The sequence below is a fragment of the Lissotriton vulgaris genome, chromosome 1_2, assembly GCF_964263255.1.
Source record: "Lissotriton vulgaris chromosome 1_2, aLisVul1.2, whole genome shotgun sequence".
Lineage (NCBI taxonomy): Eukaryota > Metazoa > Chordata > Amphibia > Caudata > Salamandridae > Lissotriton > Lissotriton vulgaris.
In genome coordinates, this window is record NC_141686.1 from 13326379 (window position 1) to 13346037 (window position 19659).

Here is a 19659-nt window from a genome sequence, read left to right on the forward strand (position 1 = left end):
AAGCGAGAAAGGCCCTATCGGAGCACAGGCAAAACAACGGCCAGGGGAGTCAGAAGAGACCCAGGCACAGAGCCGCCGGCCCACACAGGACCAAAACCCAAACAAGGCAAAGGCCCATACCAGCCAGAGCAGAGAACACAACAGCCAGGCCCTAACCCAAACAAAGGCCAAAGCCAAAGCCCCAGAAGTAGACCGGGGGCCCAGCGCCCACGGTGGACACACAGCTCCCACCACCCCAAACTAGAACAGAGACCCGAAGAGGCCAAAGTACAGAAACAGCTGCAAGCAGGCCAAACAGACATAACTAGAAGGCAAAGAGCAGGTAGCCTGGGGACAACACAGCAAGCGACCCAGGCACAGGGACAACCACCGGAAACAGAAGAAAGCAGAACTGCCAGAGGCACAAGACCCCCCAAAACTCAGCCGCTGACCCCCCTAGCAGCCAGGCAGGCAGCCCCAGAGGCAAGACAAACACCACGGGACCACCCCCTCACAGGGGGATAGGGTTCATGCCACCTGGCAGACACCCACAGCGGGAGCCAATGCCTGCGGAAAGAAAGAGACACAGCAATGTGGCATACACTGGGGGGGCGGGAGACAGGAACAAGACCCCCGCTTGCTCCCCGCCGCCAGCCAGCCCGAGGTGCCCGACCAACATCCATGTCAGGGCAGGAGAAAGCAGGAAGGCAGGAGACCCAGCAATAGCACTGCACTTTCCTTCTGACAAGGCCACAGGAAAACAAACCCAGCAACCCGGAAGGTACTGGGAGGCCTGCGCACCAGCCACAAAGGGCCAGGCATGCAGGGAAGACAGGAGTGGGTGGACAGGCAAAGATAGGCCCAGCCGGAGCCACGATGCCAAAACAGTAGGAACACCCCACAAGGACCAGGACCCGACTGCAGAGAAACCAGCTACTCAACAGGCGGAGAGCATGCAAGGCAGGACACCAACACTAGAAAAAAGGGGGGAAACACCCCACAGCCGGCACAAACCCCATAGTACAGCCAGCCCCAAACACAGATCCACCAGACAGCCCATGAGTGCTGCAAGTGAGCGCCCGGGCAACACAGAGCACACAGCACCCGGCGACTCAGGCAGACAGCCTACCAGGCAGCAACCAGGCCTGAGCCAGCCGAACCACAGACAGGAGAAGAGCATGCGGCGCAGCACAGGGGGTAACCAAAACATGGCAATAGAGGGGCTGGGGACCCCAAAAGCTGCAGGACAGCTCCACAGAACAACCGACCCAGGCAGCCAATGCAAAGGGGGAACAACAGCAATAGGCACACAATACCTGGGCCCCCACACAGACAAGAACAAAGCCAGAGCCAGCCCCGCACCCAGGGGCAAACAGCGAGGAAAGGTTGAAGGCACAAGCAGAACCTGTGCAACAGGGAAAAGCCACAGCCCAACCTCGGCCAAAGAAAAACAACCAGCACATAACAGGGACAGGCAGCCTTCCACCAGGGGTGATCCAAGCCCATGGAGAGCGCTGCAGCTCAGGAGCCCAGGCCATGGAAATGCCATGCAGCAGCGAGGCCCAAAGAGACCCGCCAGGACTCCCAGACCAAACACAAGGAGATGCTGGACGGAGCGCTGAAACTTTTCAGACACTCACCACCAGTCACAGATCTGGGTTGAATCCATCATCGTTCTTTAGCTCACTTCGACACCCTAGTTCAGAAGCAGCTATGTGCAAATCAGTCTTTTCCCTGTGCCTCATGGGAACAGCCCAGCCCGAACTGGCAAGCCATGTCTTGCCTGGACTGGAAACAAGCATCCTGGGACCGGTTTCGGGCTAACAGCCCTCATCAGCCAAGCTAGCTGGAATCCAGTGGCAAAGTGAGCAAGGGACCCACGTCTGGGCATATCCTGCCAGCTTAAGGTGACCAAAACAAACACAAGGAGATGATGGACGGACCGCGGAAACTTTTCAGACGCTCACCTCCACTCACAGATCTGCGTTGAATCCATCATCATTCTTTAGCTCACTTCGGTACCCCAGTTCAGACACAGCTAGCACACCACAGTGCCCGCCGAGATCCAGCAGATGATTAAATGCAGAGGAGGCCAAGCAGAAACGGAACCAGCTCCAACCATGCCATGAACAGCACCCCGAACAAGGCCTGAACCCGGCCCAGCACACACAGCGGACCAGCTGACAAAGCAAATCAACCTCATGGCACCCATCGGGGTGTGACAGATATGTACAAGCCCCCCCCCCTCCGCCACAGCCAGCCCAGGGCGTAGGACAGAAACGGAGATGACAGTCCACCAAAAAAAAGGGAAAAACAGATACCGCTACGCTGTACTCAACCGGGGGCCCAGGACACCACCAGGCCAGACAGGAACAATGCCCCCCCCCTCCAGCCAGCCCAAGGCGTCCACCAGGTCCTACGCCAGGGCAGGGAAGGCAAGAAAACAACCCGGAAGGCCACATGATGCATCCAGCAACACGAAGGCAACTAGGAGGCTGGTGCACTAGCCGCAAGTGCCGGCCGGTAGGCATGAGCTGGTCAGGAACAACAGGACCAGCAGACTCCCGGCCCGCACAGCCAGGCAGCAGGACAGGGAGAGGGAGAAGAAATGCCACTCCAGCAGGAGCAGCACCAGCACCTCGTCCCAATACTGTCGACAGACAGAAAATAAGAACAGGCGGAATACTGGGTAAGTCCTGCTTATGTACTTCCAAGGGGAGGGGTGGGGCTAGGGCCCCATCATTCCTCTGGTCTTTTTTTTCTGTCGGTAGATGGCTATCTCCACTTTGTACTGAATGGGACGAGGAGAGGAGAGACCTGGGGGTAATGCTACATTTAGTGAATTTAATATCCTGTTGAAGTTGTCTATTGTTTCAATTATATATCACCTTTACATAATCCCCCACAGTACCTAGTCAATGGCATGTCGCAGCCTAGGTTTCTAAAACCCATCCATAATGACCCCAATAAGTTTTTTTCTCTTACCACATAGCTACACTTGTTTCTCGATGTACCTCTGGCAAGCCTTTCTGCCATGCACTCTTTACTAACAATTAATATTTTAGAAACTGATAATTTAAGCCTGAGATTTCAATTGTAATGGACATCTGGTATCAAACGAAAAGGTCTGACTGCTTTTCTTATATTTTTGGTGATGGGAGTTGAAGCAGAAAAGTATCCAATTATTCCCAATTATTGGTATACATGCTCATACGGAGGACTACTTAACTCTTTACAATTTTTTTAATCATGTTTTCACTGCATTCCAGGGTATCAAGAACAATTTGAAAATACACTTTAAAAGCACATTTTTTTTCTTTCTTCCTTGTTCAGTTGAAATGCCAATAACCGAAACAGGTGAGCCCTCATTTCTATGAATCTACATATGTCAGGAGAAAGACGGACATGGGAATGGCATGTTCAGTTCTCCATTTTTACTGTAGAGTGAAAAGTAGGTTGTGTTATATTAATCTTCTCACAGCCAGAAAGGGTACTTGAAGTTATGCACTCACCCAGAAGTGTTTTATAAATGCTAAATTTAGATTGAAGGGCTTCCATCTAAATGAGTAATTGAGGTAATGGAAAATCCATAACTGTATTTTGTCCCTGTATTGATGGTGTATTAGTTATTAGTGTTCAAGAGGAAACTCTGTCATTCAGAGACAGTAATGTAGATTTCTGCACGATCCACAAGGATCAACATTAGTAAAATGTATTCTGCATGAAAAGCTAGTAGTGGAATGCTAGACTTTTAAAACTTGAGATTTTCAATATTGAAAAAACATTAACCTGAATCTCCGTTTGAAAAGTGGGATTTAGATTGCTCTTTTATTTGAAGCCTTGATCATGCGTTGCCCGAAATAGGATTCTGTCCTATTACCTGAAGTCAACAACAAAGCTACAAAACGTATAAAATATTGTACAATGATGTGTATAAAATAAACTATTTATTATGTTTTAATCTTTGTCCTGAAATGAATTGTATGATAAGTTGTTTAATAATTAAGTGATCTTTTAGGAAAATGTAAAGAATAAAATGTAATAATCCACAATGATTGCAGTTTCTGTAGCTATATCTTTAGGGGCTCTGTAGTTGGTGCAACAATTTGTTTTCTTTGCATTGCTGCATTAAAGTCAGTTGATCGTTTTCTAATATTTCGTCCCAAAAAAAGAATCTTCTTCCTGTTCCTATCATTTAAGGACATCAAAGCGAAATATGTATTTGATGTTGTGAAATTGTATTATGTTTTGAAGCTGGGATACTTACTGGCAAATATATTCTGAGGACCTCAAGGGCTATTCGTTTAGGTCCTATCTCAATGTAGGGTTTATTCTTTATCTAATTTAAGGTCAGTTTATTTTGTATCTTTTATTGTTTATATATTCTGTGTTTTTATACTTAAAATAGTGTCAAAATGTTTATGTTCAGTGATTCTACAAAATAGGTACACAATGCCGAACTTCTCTAGTTAAGTTGATTTGGGAAAACAAAATATCACAGAAAACGTGGACTTGGCACAGGTCACAAGTTTTAGGTTTTGGTATGAGCTATTTAGAGAGGAACACACTTTGCATTACTTCAGCATGTATTTTTATAAATGTATCAGAGATTATATCGTGAGGCCTAACACCAGGCAGAGAATGCCTGAAATGTATAGATCCTTCTAAGTAATTATAAAACATGTTACTGAAAACTCCTGTGCTTACTAACATAGCATCGAGGTATCACTTCATATTTTAGCCCAAAGTCTCTTCTAAACAGGTTGAAGACATTTATGTTCTGTGCAGTTCTTGTACTGGAGGTTTGGAAAGTGAAGAACCATCTTATTTAAGTCAGCACATTGTCTCTGGGAGGATGTCATCTTAGCTAATACTAATGTTTTGGCCTCCTCAAGATGCTTAGAAAGTTTCTTCCTTTGCTTTCCCTGGAGCACAGGAAAACTACTGTGCAGGCCTTGATAGGCTCCCGTTTAGACTATGCTAACGTGCTCTATCTTGGTCTGCCGGAATATCTTATTGCACGCTTGCAAGTTGTTCAAAACTCGGCTGCACGTGCCATTCTTGGCCTCCATCGGAGAGCTAGTGCTACTGACTCATTGAAAACCCTTCACTGGCTCCCAATCCGTAAACGGATTGTTTTCAAGGCGCTTACACTTACTTTTAAAGCGCTCCATGGTTTCGGTGCCAATTACATTAGGAAGCGGCTGGCTTTTTACAAACCTTCCAGATTGCTGCGGTCAGCTTCGCTGGACTTGGCGTCTGTCTCGGTCATTAAACGTGCACGCATTGGAGGCCGCTCTTTCCGATGTTTGGCACCCCGACTGTGGAATGCCTTGCCAGTTCTCTTGAGAAGAAATGTTACTTTGTTAGCTTTCTGGAGGGATTAAAATCCTGACAGTTTGTTCAATAGGCTTACCACTTGTTTTGGTCTGTTCCTGTTTTCTGCGTTGGGTTTTGAAGCGCCGGGACACTCCTCGGAGTAGCTGAGCGCTATATAAAACCCATTTTAACATTTTAATATTAACATTAAAGACTAACCAGCAATGACTGTATGTTGATATGATAACCGAGTCTACTGTGTGTAATAGAAGGTTGTTGGGCAGAATACAAGGTTGTAGGGCAAAGAAACAAATTATTGTTTGTATTTAAGAGAAATAAGTGTCCAGCACACTGCATATTCAGCCTGCAGCTCGAAATATGTTAATTAATGTTGCTAATAGGGCCTAGAGCACAATCCTAGCCTATGGGAATGGAACTCAGTCTGATGTAAATGCTGCATGGTTTGAACTTGCATCACCTTCACCCACGTGTGCTGTAATGATGTTAGAAAAAAGTTCAATGGAGTAAGAGCATCTCCAGTGCTGACCAAAGCTCCTGCTTTAATATTGGACAGGAGTGAACTTTGAAGGGAGGGGATTAAGAGACTATAGTTGCAGAGCAAAAGCAGGGCTCAGGATGTCTGATGGAGCTGTTTGGGGCTTTTGACTGTTGGACCTGTTTAGGCTTCTGGAAATGAGAGCGCCCCCAGGCCTGAACGTAAGACAGGTGCATTTACTTTCATTTCTAACAGACCTGTTAGGAAGGTTGACTTTTCCAGTTGTGGGCACTTTTCATTGTATTCCAAGTATACACAGCAATAGAGCTGACAGCTTAATGTGATGGAGTGCCTGCATTTGAGGCGAAGGAGCCCTGCTTTCGCCCATACAAATACTTGTATGACTCACTGCTCAATAGATGAAGATACTAGAGAGCTCAGTCAAGATGGCACAGCAGACAGAAACTGTAACGCAGTGTTCGACAAGAAAGGTAAAGCATAACATGTAAAAGACACATTCATGTGAGTATTGTGCTGAGGGAGGATTTTGTTATGTGGGGCCATTCGAAAATAGGGACCCTAATTAAAATACTGCTTCATATTTCATATGTTTTCTCTATCAGGGGGGATGGAAAGAGGGAACCACCTGGCAGGAATTATTGTACTACCGGTATGTTTCAAACACAAAACTAATTTGGGAAAGTTCAGCAGAAAGTTAATTAATTGACCCCTGACATGCTGCATGGTGCCTAATCACGGTGCCCTGGTACACTGATTGCGTTGTGAGCCAGAAGAGCGAGTATCAATGCTTAGACGCCTGTCGAGAATTAGGCAAAACCCCTCCCTCAGATCAAATAGGAATCTCCGTTTTGCTGAATGGCTTATTAAGCTTAACCATTGAAGGCATCTCCGTTATTTAACTCAGGTTTGAGTCATGTTCTAAAACTGTTGTAAACTGATGTACAAGCAAGGGTGAATGTGCAGGATCCGGTGACCTCCTATGACTAATTATTTGATTTCACAAGGCTTCTAGGCTACCCGGGACAAAATTATATTGGTTAACACAGCTAGTCAAGCATCAAGTGTCTGAAAAGTTTCGGCGCTCCATCCATCATCTCCTTGTCTTTGCGTTACATGTTCTAAAAACATACCAAGAAGAGCATCGTATGAAGGAATGACAGATATGGACACAGTGTCTGAAAAGTTTTAGCGCTCCATCCATCATCTCCTTGTGTTTGCTTTGTTCACCCTAAGTTGGCAGGGTATGCCCAGACGTGGGCCCCTTGCTCACTTTGCCACTGGATTCAAGCTAGCCTGGCTGATGAGGGGTGTTACCCTAAAACCGTTCCCAGGATGCTTGTTTCCAGTCCAGGGAAGACCTGGCTTGACAGTTCGGGCTGGTCTGTTCCCATGAGACACAGGGTCAAGACTGATTTGCATATGGCTGAGTCTGAACTGGGGTGGTGAAGTGAGCTAAAGAACGATGGTGGATTCAACCCAGATCTGTGACTGGAAGTGAGTGTTTGAAAAGTTTCAGTGGCCCGTCCATCATCTCCTTGTGTTTGCTATGTTCCCCCTAAGTTGGCAGGGTATGCCTAGTCATGGGTCTATTGCTCACTTTGCCACTGGATTCAAACTAGCCTGGCTGTTGAGGGGTGTTACACCGAAACCAGTTCCAGGGTGCTTGTTTTTGATCCAGGGAAGACTTGGCTTGGCAGTTCAGGCTGGACTTTTCCAATGAAACACATGGTGAAGATTGATTTGCATATGGCTTGATCTGAACTTGGGTGGCGAAGGGAGCTAAAGAACGATGATGGATTCAACCAAGATCTGTGTTAGGGGGTGAGTGTCTGAAAAGTTTCAGCGCTCCGTCCATCATTTCCTTGTGTTTTCTTTAGAGCATATATGTCATGTTGTGGGTTGCATCAAAGTTATATTTGTTTACTGTTCAGAAGATGGTAGAATGTTAGGATGTTACACTTTGTCCTCCTGCTGTTAAGGGTTCTGCTATTCCTTTCTAGGAGAAGATCGCTTTACTCCCATTGCACTTGCACAAAGTGAATAAGCAAATATCAGTTATTAAATGAAAAAGAAGGTTCTTTTAGTTTGACATCCCAGTTTTTTTTATTACTACCTCCAGTCAAAACATTCTGCAGCATAGGTACAGCCCCTCTTTAATATGTAGTACCTAAGTCATTAGCTCGATTGGACCTCATCCAGGTACTGGTTTCTCATCCTCACTGTTTGGGGCACTGCAACACATCATGAATATTGCTTATGGTTCTCAGTTATTATTGCTTCATGTGCCATTCCACTATTCTGCAATTTATGTCACTAATACCAGCTTGTTTGATTTCTACTTCACCTCTTACGGCACCTATGACTTGTTTGCCTGCGCCTTTGCTAGTGCTACACTTACCACCTGGGCCTTCAACTGCAATCTTTAGTAATGTCTTGCCTACAATGTTAGCCGTGACAAACCCTTCCTATTCTTTCACCACCTTCCATTGTGTCTATGGTTGATTTTTCTCCATCACCTTCTCCAATTGAACCTACATTTTACGCAATTGATTAAGATGTTTCCCCGTGACTAATGTTCAAACGTTGAAAAAGAGCCCATAGGTGCTCATTTCTTTTCCTGTAAAGTCTTGTTTTTGTATCCAATATTTGCCCCTGATTTTGTACCCTGCTGGCTGCTCGAGAGAGGCCTATAACTGTTGTTATGCTTGAATATTCCGGAAGCTCTCATGGGAGGGGGAGGGGGGCGCTGGTCCGTTCCGACTCTCACATAAGCACTGTTCTTAATATAAGTGGGTATAGGAATTGTAACCTGCACATATTATAGGACCCGAGCGTTTGGGGGTGGGGAGAGGGGCTGGGGGGGTGGGGGGGGGGGGGGGGGGGCTTGGGAGGGAGGGGAAAGTTGATTGCTTTCCGAAATGACTTCATGTGATATAACTGTATACTTGACTTCTGATTAATGGTTACTGTATTGTTCATCACATAACATCAAATATATATACACGTAAGTGCATATGTTTGCTAAAGATGCCCATTATCATTACAAAGATGTCATGTGTTGTTTATGAAAATACCTATTTATTCCGCCTGCCGTCACCCTGCATGTTGTTACAAATCGGTCGTTCAAACGACTGCGTGGTAACAACGCATACCATTACCCAGCAAGTTTGTAACAATGACTTGTGGAGGGGGGCACTGGATGCTGGAATAGTATAATTTACTATTCCAACTCCAGTCTGTGTGGACAGTAGGCAAGGTGTTGGATTTTAAATCCTACACCTTCTCCCCCCTCCGCAAGTCGTTGTTACCACTTGTTGGGTAATGCCTATTGCTTATTTCATTGCATTGTGATTATTAATGTATGACAATGTATTTTATTTAACATGAGTTTTATATATTTTGGATAATGTTTTGATAACTGTGTAGAGAGATTGAAAGTATAAAATTGAAAAATGATTCTTATGAACTTTGTCACGTTACATCACAAATAAACATTATCTTTTTCTCACAATGGTTTTGAGGATCAATATTACAGCAGTGATTTCAACTCCTGGGGAACTTGTGTTTCTACCAAGGCTGCAGATCTAGGACATCTTGGCTTCTCACAACTATACACTGTCCTTTCAGGCCGCTCCGGGCTGCCTGACCTTGGCTTTAAGGTATGCGAATGATGTTGTGCACCCCCACTATGGGAAACCTTTCCATGCTAACAACTATTAGGCAAAATAAAATGCATTATGTTATCCATATAGTATATTTATTCTTTGCTTGTATATAATCGCTAAATTTATTTTAATATGGTCAGTCATAATTTTGGAATTTTGGAATTTGGAAGTGGATTTATAGAGCGCATAGCTACCCTTGGGCATCCCAGCGCTAATTTTGCCTTTCCTTTGCATTAGTTTGGCTGTAAATAAAGCCTTCTCAAGGGGTGCTTCATATTTCTTGCGAGGGCTCTATTGATAGACATAGAAAATGGAAACCAATCTATAAACCTGTATCTCGGTTTTACTCTATTACTGGTATGTTCTAAACACGAACAGTCTCTGGTGAGATCGACAGAGATCCATGGAACAACACCTGTGGATGTTTTCCCTTTCTGAAAGGTGAGTTGGTACACCTGTGCTTTGCTTGGTCAAAAGGTAACATCAACCAGGAGTGGTCAGGATTGAGTGCTGACATACAACACTAGACCTTTATCTAGGAGCATATACCATTTGTAGGATGAGACCATTCAGCATATCCACTGGGATGCAGATAACTTTCTCTGAACAAAAGTAAACTCTAAATTCCTGATTCCAAATGCATTACAACCTAATCTGCATTCACGTCACACTATGTAAACCACAATGTCATATATATTATTTATTTGGGCGACCCACTGTATCATTAAATAGAGTCTGCTGATGGTTTATCAATCTCTCTATTATCAGAAATAAACTTGAATTGATATATTATTCTCTTATTTCAACTCCCAGTGTATGCACTGGTGTGATGTATTCTTCATTATATGTTATAGTTTCTGACTAGTTGGGATAGCTACACCTGCTAATGCACTACATTGATTACATAAACACCATTATCACGTCTACTGTTTCTCCTGGGATTGTGCATGGGTGTTGAGATAAGCATCTGCAAGCAAGCGCTATATACATGCAAACCTTTTTCCCTCTTCTATCCCTCCACTATCCTTCTCAATCCAAATAACAGACTAACATATCACTCCTCAAGTTACTTTCATATTGCACTATACTGATTCACCACTAATCCTTTATGGGTTCCGGAGTAGCATGCTACTCGCCGAAAAGCACTTCAACACCTCATCAGGGGTAGCAAGCACTGTATAAATGCCAACCTTTTCCCTCTTCTATTTCTCCTCCAGAGGAGCGTCTCCTCACTGCCTGGCGCAGAGTCAGCAAAAGAAAAATAAAACAATGCGTTTTAATTTTCGTTTGCCAGCTTGTGCATAGAGGGGCGGGGCGGGGCATGGGAGGGGGAGGAGGAGTGCTTGGGCACTCCCTAAGTGCTCATGTGTATTTGGCCGGCCGTCTCAGTTGACCAAAACACACATGCATACTTAGGTTTATCCAAACTGGCTGCATTCAGCAGCCACTCTGGAGAAACCCCACAGACTCCCTGGTCTGAGCAGGGGGTCTATTGTGTGAGAAGTTGGCCTGGTATATGCTGTCCATTATTCTAGTGGGCACCTTGCACCAGTCCAAACAACCCTCCTTGATAATAGGTTTAAGACAACCTTTATTGAAAGCTATCCTAGTGGTAGCTATGCAGAGCAGCCTTCAGGCTAAGTCTTGAAGGCTTGTAAAGCAGCTTGGTTTACCAGATTATAACCTCTTGAATGTCTAAATGAAAAGACAACCACACAAGGTATATATATAAAATATATGTATTTATTTCTAAACACTCTCTAGTAATCGCTTTATGAGATTACAGAGCAAAGTTCACACTTTAATTGCACTAGAACTTCAGTAAATAGCACAATATACACTGTGCCCCGGGGGGTACTGAACCATATATTAATAAAGTGGTATAAGAACCATGACTTCACTAGACACAAGGCCTAGAGCCTGTAGAATCGCTGGGACCACAAGGAACCACTCAAGGTAGTGACACAGGGGACCCACGGAGGGGTCGTGCGGTGTGAGAACACAGCTGCGAATTGTAGTTAACTTCTATGGGGGAAGTCGAAGTTAGAAATTCAAAGATTAAGGACACTTAAGAGAGCACTTTCAGCAAACCCCTTTAGACTTAAGGGGTTCTAGCGGCAACACCCATGGGGGCACCATAGTACTCAAGTTACCTCACCCAGGGAAGCCAGATGCATAGGTGTCTTTTGGTGTCGGGAATCATTGTTGATTTCAACGGCAATCTGCTGCAAAGTGCTGCTGCCATGGAGAAGAAAAGTATCCGGTGTGATCCAAGCCTGGACCGAAAATATGAGGACTCTGAAAGCAGAGGGGACAGAGTCTGGGTCACTTGCCAGTGACCAGGGGTACGATAGACTAATGCCCACCGATGTCCGGAGATTCGGGTGTGAAGAGGTGAAGTTTGACTCTGCAGCCACAATGACCAGGAGGCGTCGACGATGACCAGGAGGTGGATTCAAGCTGTCTCACAAAGGATGTCGAGAGATGCGTGTCGGTGCCCGGATTGGACCCAACAAGCCTTGGCAACAGCAACCCAAGCAGGAAGAGAAAAGATGCTTCGTTGCAGACCAGCAAGGTCCGGGGGACTCACTAAGTAGTAGAGAGTCAGGGCATGTCTGGTGCAACCAGGAAAGCCCAAGGAAAGTCAAAGTTGCCTTCTCAGGGACTCACCAATCGAAAGACCAGGGTTCGCGAAGGTACCTCAAGCAAAAACACAAAGGGCCGGTTCTGTGGCACCCATTTTGTGATGCCAGGGTTCTTTTAAACTGGTACCGGGTGTACCGGTGTGTATATGTCTCTCCCTCTAGAAGGATAGAATCATACCCCCGCTGCCAGGGCTGGCAAGGGGGTATGATTCCAAAGTGTTTGACACCAAACATGACATGTTTCCTTGCAGCCATTCCAAAATTAGCATAAACCGTGAGTTTATAATGCACTTAAGAGTATATGGTCTGGCTGCATCACAGAACAACCCCAGGGAATAAATTCCAATAGATGCAGAGGGGCCCTGCTCATGCATGGGCACCCTCTCACACTAAACCCAGCACCCTGCCTTCAGGATTGATAAGGCCTGCCATAGGGGTGACTGATAGGATTATATGTGTAGTGATATAAGGTAGATATAGGGAACATATATCTAAGTAAGGGGTGCATACACCACCTTACACAGGCTGTTATACCAGACCTGTGGTGTCATTTTGAAAGGCTTTCCAGGGGTGACATAATACATTCTTCAGCCCTTGGTAGGCCTCTGGGGTACCAATGCCCTTGGTACCTAAGGTACCATATACTAGGGACTCATAAGGGTACCCCAGTAACCAAACTGGAGTGTACCTAAAGTACATGGAATCATTTTAGAGAGGAAGCAGTGTTGTAAATAGACCAAGATCACTGTTAGCAGGATGTCACAATTCGCTCCCTGTGCTCTCATACCAACCACTAGGGGGCCGTATAATGGGACTTTCCAGTCTTCTATTAAGCTTCCAGACCCTCCCCTGCATGCATATGCTGACTTCCAGGACATCCTGACATTTGGACACTTATTGGAAACTGACATCCATTCCCAATCCATGCCTGGTTTTGTGAAGGCCAGCCTGCTTATACTTGAAACCAGCCTACTCATGCCTGAAACTCCATTACTCAGAATTCCATGTTCACTGCTTTGTCTCCACCCCTGCAGGCCAAGGATGGGTGGAGGAATTTAGCTCACCTGTGGCTGGCTGCTGCTAGCCTGCTCACACCTGCTGCATGTGATTACTGTGAGCTCTTTTAAGCCCCAGCTCCCTTCAGGCCAAGGTTGGTCATTGTAGCTGTTTACCGGTGAGACCAATCCTTGTTTCCAGTGCTCCTGAGCTTTTGCTATTCTTGTTTCCTGGGCTTTAGTTATGCCTTGTTCCTGACCTGTTGCTGTTTTCCTTGTTCCTGAAATAGCACTGCCTGCAGTGCTACCCTGGCCCCTGAGCCTTAGTATTCCTTGTTCCTGATCTGCAGCAGTTTCCCTTTTCCTGAATTAGCACTGCTTGCAGTGCTACCTTGTTTCCTGAGTTCCTGAGCTATAGCTATTCCTTGTACCTGAATTAGCACTGCTTGCAGTGCTACCTTGTTTCCTGAGTTCCTGAGCTATAGCTATTCCTTGTACCTGAATTAGCACTGCATGCAGTGCTCTTGTTTCCTGAGTTCCTGAGCTATAGGTATTCTTTGTTCCTGTACCTGGGCTTCAGCTAATTCTTGTTCCTGATTTGCACTATTTGCAGTGCTCTCTTGACTCCTTGACTCCTGAGCTGTAGCTATGTCCTGTTTCTTGAACTAGCACTGAATGTAGTGCTACCTTGTCTTCTGAGCTAAAGTAATTTCCCTGTTTCATGAACTAGCACTGCCTGCAGTGCTACCTTGACCCCTGAAGCTTTGGTAATTCCCTTTTTCCTGAACCGGCACTGTCTGCAGTGCTGCCTTGACTCCTGAGCCTTAGCTCATTTCTTGTTCCTGCCCCAGCACTGCCTTCTATGCAACTTTTTGTTTTCTTGATTCCTTAACCTGCAATATTCTAGTATACCCTTGTAGCCTCCCCTTCTGTATATCCCTTTCCAGTCCCTGCCTTTCTTCCCATTTCCTTGGTTCCAGTTCTAGTTTGCTGTCTTTCTATTCTGCTGTCTTACTTCTGTTACCTTGTATGTTTGTTACCTGCTTTCTGCCACACGCGCCCTGTGATTTCCTTCCTTTCCTGTTAAGCACTCCTTGTTAGCTCCTTGTCTATTGTGCTTGTGTTTAGTTCTACCCCCTTGCTGTTACTGCCTTGCTTGTTCCTGTTTGATCGCCAGGATCCGTGGGCACAGCTGACTACCTAGATGGTGTTTCTTGTTCACTGTGAGTATTGTCTTTGAGTTACATTTATAACATCACCATAGGTATAAGCTCCACAGACCCTGCCTTTGCATGCATATCCTACATGTGGGTATTTGCAGTCAGTATCTGTAACAGCAATTGTGGGTAGGAAACTTACTGAGCTTCAGTCTTACCGTGTGGAGCTCCTGAGTGCTTTACCCAACACCCCCCTTTATTGTTAACTAGCAGCCCGTCCCGACGTTGTCCGGGTATGAATTGCTGCCAGCCAGTAGTATATTGTTTTGTAGGATTTCGTTTTGATAGCATTTCTTATCTGTGACAGGCCTGTGAAACGCTCCGATTCACAGTGCACTGCTGATGCACTTAAGCGTGCGCGCTCAGTAGTGTGTGAACTCGAGTTTCCCTACGTTATTTTTCCTTGTAATATTATATAGCGCGAACTCGACAACATGGCATGAGCACAATTTACATTACAGAAGAACACATTCATTTTGGTAGGCACGGGGAGACAAAGCGATTTGCCTGGAATCACAGGATGTTGAGCTGATGCCGAGATTCGAACGTAGCTCACAAGCTCTAAAGTTCGCAATTCTAGAACTTGTGGCGGGAGGTGTGTCTAAAAGTGTATGTCGGTGCTGGCCATCAATGAGAGAGACCTGTGCATTTTTCAAATGGGTGGTGAAAAAATATGAAATAAGAGTATGTTACTGGAGATGTGGGCCACTGGGCCGCCGTGCCACCAATGTACTTACCGGGGGAGGGTAAACACCCATTATTCCGCAACTTTCTTTCCGCATACCATCACTCTGCATACTTTCATTACGAAAGTACCATGACTCCCCAATGCCATTATAATGCATGGCATTACATTTTATATGCTTTTACCACGCATACATTTACAACGAAATTCGTTGTAAATGCATGAATGGTTAAAGCATGTTTTTTTTTAAAATGTTTGGATAAGGTAAGTATGGGTATAGGGGTATATGTTTTAGGGTGTTTGGGTATTTTAAGGGTTCAGATATAGTTTTGGGTTATGTGGTACAGGGGTAGTTTTAGGGTTTAGGGATAGGTATGGGTATTGGGGTACAGGGGTATTTTTAGGGTTCAGGGCTAGGTTTGGGTTTTGGGGTATAGGGGTATTTTTAGGGTTCTGGGGTAGGTTTGGGTTTTGGGGTACAGGGGTATTTCAAGGGTTCAGGGGTAGGTTTGGGTTTTGGGGTACAGGGGTAATTTTAGGGTTCAGGGCTAGGTTTGGGTTTTGGGGTACAGGGGTATTTTAGGGTTCAGGCGTAGGTATGGGTTATGGGGTACAGGGTTATTTTTAGGGTTCAGGGCTAGGTTTGGGTTTTGGGGTACAGGGGTATTTTTAGGGTCCAGGGGTAGGTTTGGGTTTTGGGGTACAGTGGTATTTTAATGGTTCAGGGCTAGGTTTGGGTTTTGGGGTACAGGGGTATTTTAGGGTTCAGGGTAGGTTTTGGTTTTGGGGTACAGTGCTATTTTTAAGGTTCAGGGCTAGGTTTGGGTTTTGGGGTACAGAGGTATTTTTAGGGTTCAGGGGTAGGTTTGGGGTTTGAAGTTTAGGGGTATTTATAGGGTTCAGGGCTAGGTTTGGGTTTTGGGGTACAGGTGTATTTCTAGGGTTTAGGGATAGTTTGGGGTTTTGGGGTACAGGGTATATTTATAGGGTTAAGATGGGTTAGTGTTTAAGGGTGTTGGGGTATTTTAAGGAGTAAGGGTGGGTTATGATTATGGGGTGCAGGGGTATTTAAAGGGAGCAGGGTTGGATCAGCACACGATATGAGACATGGCATGAAGGGCGGAACGTGCCACAAGCCCCAAGCGTTTTTCACGCCCCCAGCACACACCCACAGCACAGCACAGCGCAGACATGCCCACAAGGGACTACTTTGCTGGCACGGTTCTTTTACCTTTTAAATGTATATGGTGGGCGTCTGCATAGCCTATGTCCTTCTGCTGCAACTGCCCTTTCCAACACTGTATTGGGTGTTGTGATTGGTGCTGTGGTTCCTGAGATTACCCGCCTCAAAGGTTTGGGCTCTCTCTTTATTATATTAGTATGGATGTAGCAGTATGAGCTTTATTCGATAAAAAATTATCATAAAAGCATAAAAACATGTACATATAAAAATTCTAATGGTAAAAACATGTGACAAGATAAAAATACATCATACTATACATCAGATACCATGTTGTAATGTTGTAATATATATATGTCTTGCACGTCCATCCTGGGTGTAGTTAGTCTGAATGTTAAATTGCCTTATGAGTGCCCTTCCTTTCTGGGTCTTATTCATCTTGTTCACTTGTACAGGCTTCCCCTTTGGATCCCTTTTTCTCCTCTGACTCCCTGTATGATCCTGGGCAGCGCTGTACTCCTCCTTTCTGTGTACGTCTTTTACCCAGTTCCCAGTCCTTGCCCAAGTCCCTGACTATGTTCCCCACATAGTCACGGACAATCCCTGACGCAGGAGCTTAAGCCATGTTATTTCTGGCAGCCATCTTGACTGAATAACAAACAAGAACCTAGGAGGTCTATAGGCCAAGCAACTAGCTGGCAAAACTGGAAAGTCTAACTTTATGTCAGTTGGTGCGACAGTCACCAGGTAACAATATATAAAGAAAAGAGAGAAAGGGATTTTTCTCTAAATGGTGAGAACTTGGACGGCACACTTTGAGCTAAGTGCCACTTTATGTATAATATTGTATATGGTATAATATTCTTGGCATGCCTGTTTCAAGCGCACTTCGTAGAATGTGCTGCTTTCTTGGAGGTACCAATGTGAATCTTGAACGAAATCAGCTGGCTCCCCCCGAAGGGACACCAAATAGGGATATGTACATAAAAAATTGTATTTCTTCTATAATGTACAGTACACTATGGAATAAATATACCAGCAATATTCCTGAGTTGCCCTGGCCTATAATTGGGTCATTCAATCTTAGAAACATTCAGTATGTGGAACAATGTATTTTTAAACACAAAAGTAGACAAGATATATTTGACTGTGAACGAATGTGGGAGAAAGAAGTGCGTGAACGTGTGAGATGAGAACAAGCTTTAGTAGAAAAGGAACAGCGCAAATATATATATGCGAAAGCACAGGAAATGAAACTTAAAGATGCACAGGAAACTAAAGAGAGGGAGGCTAGGGAGCACCGCTTACAGGTAAATGGCCAATATCCTGTCCAAAGTCCCCTTTACCCTCTCCTTAATAAACCTCAGGATGATTCCATTTTGTTGGATCCTTCCCTGCCTCTTTACACTTTTCCCTCTGCCCCTACCCTTGATTCTGATTGTGATGTTTCTCTTTCAGATCAGGATAAGTCAGGATCAGATGCTCAGCGACAGGTCGCTCTTTTCTGATGGCTGACCGTGCGGCCAGTTTTAGATCTGCTGCTCGCAAAGCAGCTCTTGCTAACACTTCTGCTCCAGATCTTATAGCCGGTTTACAACAATGGATGGTTGGATAAAGAGCAGTTATATTTTGTAGAGAGGTTTACTGCAGAAATAATTGAATGGTTTAGAAAGTATTCCACTGATCTAGAGCCTGTTGATATAGCAAACGATCATGAACGATTGCGTGACGGTCTTTTTCACCCTTTCCAGGTGGCTGACTTCATTAGACGTGTGGTTAAACTACGAGCTGATGCCTTCCGTTTGCGAGAGGAGAAAAAGGCAGCTATGACAGCTGAGTCAACAGTCCAGACCCCCGTGACACAGGAAGGAGTTCCCGGGACAGATAAGGCTGTTATAGTTCATGGGAAGCCAATGCGCCAAGCTGCACCTTTATATGTCCCTCCTAAGGGTGCAGGAACGAACAATAATAAAGATTCCACTGATGTGAAGGGTTATTTTATTTTCAATTTGGTATTCACTCCTTGGAGTAGAGCAGATGTTATGGCTCTTAAAGCCGCTTTGCCGGATCCGCAGAAGATTCCGGCTGCTTTTTAAGAAGAAGTTGAAGGAGCCATTAGTTCTTGTACCATGACTTTGTTTGATATTGATATGTTTTTGGGCTTATTCTACCCCCTGATATGTGGAGGTCTATTCGTAAAGTTGATGATCATGCAGCTTTTGGGGATGTTTGGAAGGTACTAGAGAGGATAGATGCAGAATGAGAACCAGCACAGAAACCGCGTCAAGAAATTTTAGATCTTCCAAAAGCTATATTAGTTCAATTGAAAACTCTTATTCCTCCAAAACAGATAGATTGGACTAAGTAAGCGTTGTGTAAGAAAAAGGCAGATAAATCGGTCTCTGACTTTTTTACATGTTTTGAGGAGATATTCCATGACTTTAGTGGCCAGTCATTGACAGATGATACGTGTAGGCATCTGTTTGTCGATAAATTTGTCGCAAACATGGTGCCAGGAATAGCTAGTCATCTAAAGGCCAGGGAGAGTTCATGGACTACGTCTTTTCCAGTCCCTCTTTTAACTATGGCTCAGTACTATGAATGACAGGAATTGGAAGCTAACGGCAGTGACGATAAAAAGACTAAGGATTTAAAAACGAAGGTTATGTTAGTGCAAGTTTATGGTCCATCTTATAGAGGTGGTGGCAGAGGCGGCCATGCAATGTACTGCACTGCCGCACCCTCTTATGCTTGTACTACTTTGTCTCCTGATCAGTGCGCTTATTGTAAGGAGATTGGACATAGGGCTGCTGACTGTCTGCAATTGCGTGCTCAGCGATACCAGCGTGGCCGAGGACAAATGAGAAGCTGCCCAGGGAATTCAGGATATAGGGGAGCTATGGACGATCGCACCAGGGTTGATGTTGTTGAGCATACTCTTCTTCTAATACTTTTGATAGACGCAACCAATTTCAAATGTCTGATTATCCGATCGCTGATTTGAAGGATTCTGTTTATGCAAAGGAATGCCTAGGATGAGGTAAGGAATCAGTTGAAGTCCCAGCAGATCAGAAGAGTCCTTATGTTAATGCACGTGTTTTGGGTTCCACTGATCGGTTTTTGGTTGACACAGGAGCTACTCGAAGCACCCTGTCTACACAATTGGTTCCAAGCGCTCTCCTGTCTGGCTTAATCCTTACATCTATGGGTTTTGATGGGACATCTTCCCTTAGTCCACTGTCACAACCACTTCCATTTCATGTTGATAAATGTTCTGCTCCATGTCCATTTTTGCATTCCACTAACACGCCGGACAATATTGTGGGTCTCGACATGCGCAAGTATTTCAGGGCTACGATACGTTGTTCCCCAGAAGGTGTGCGTGGTATTTTGAATGACAACTATCCATTGGTTGAAACATCTTGTCTTGTTAGAGAAGATATTGGATTGGCTTCAC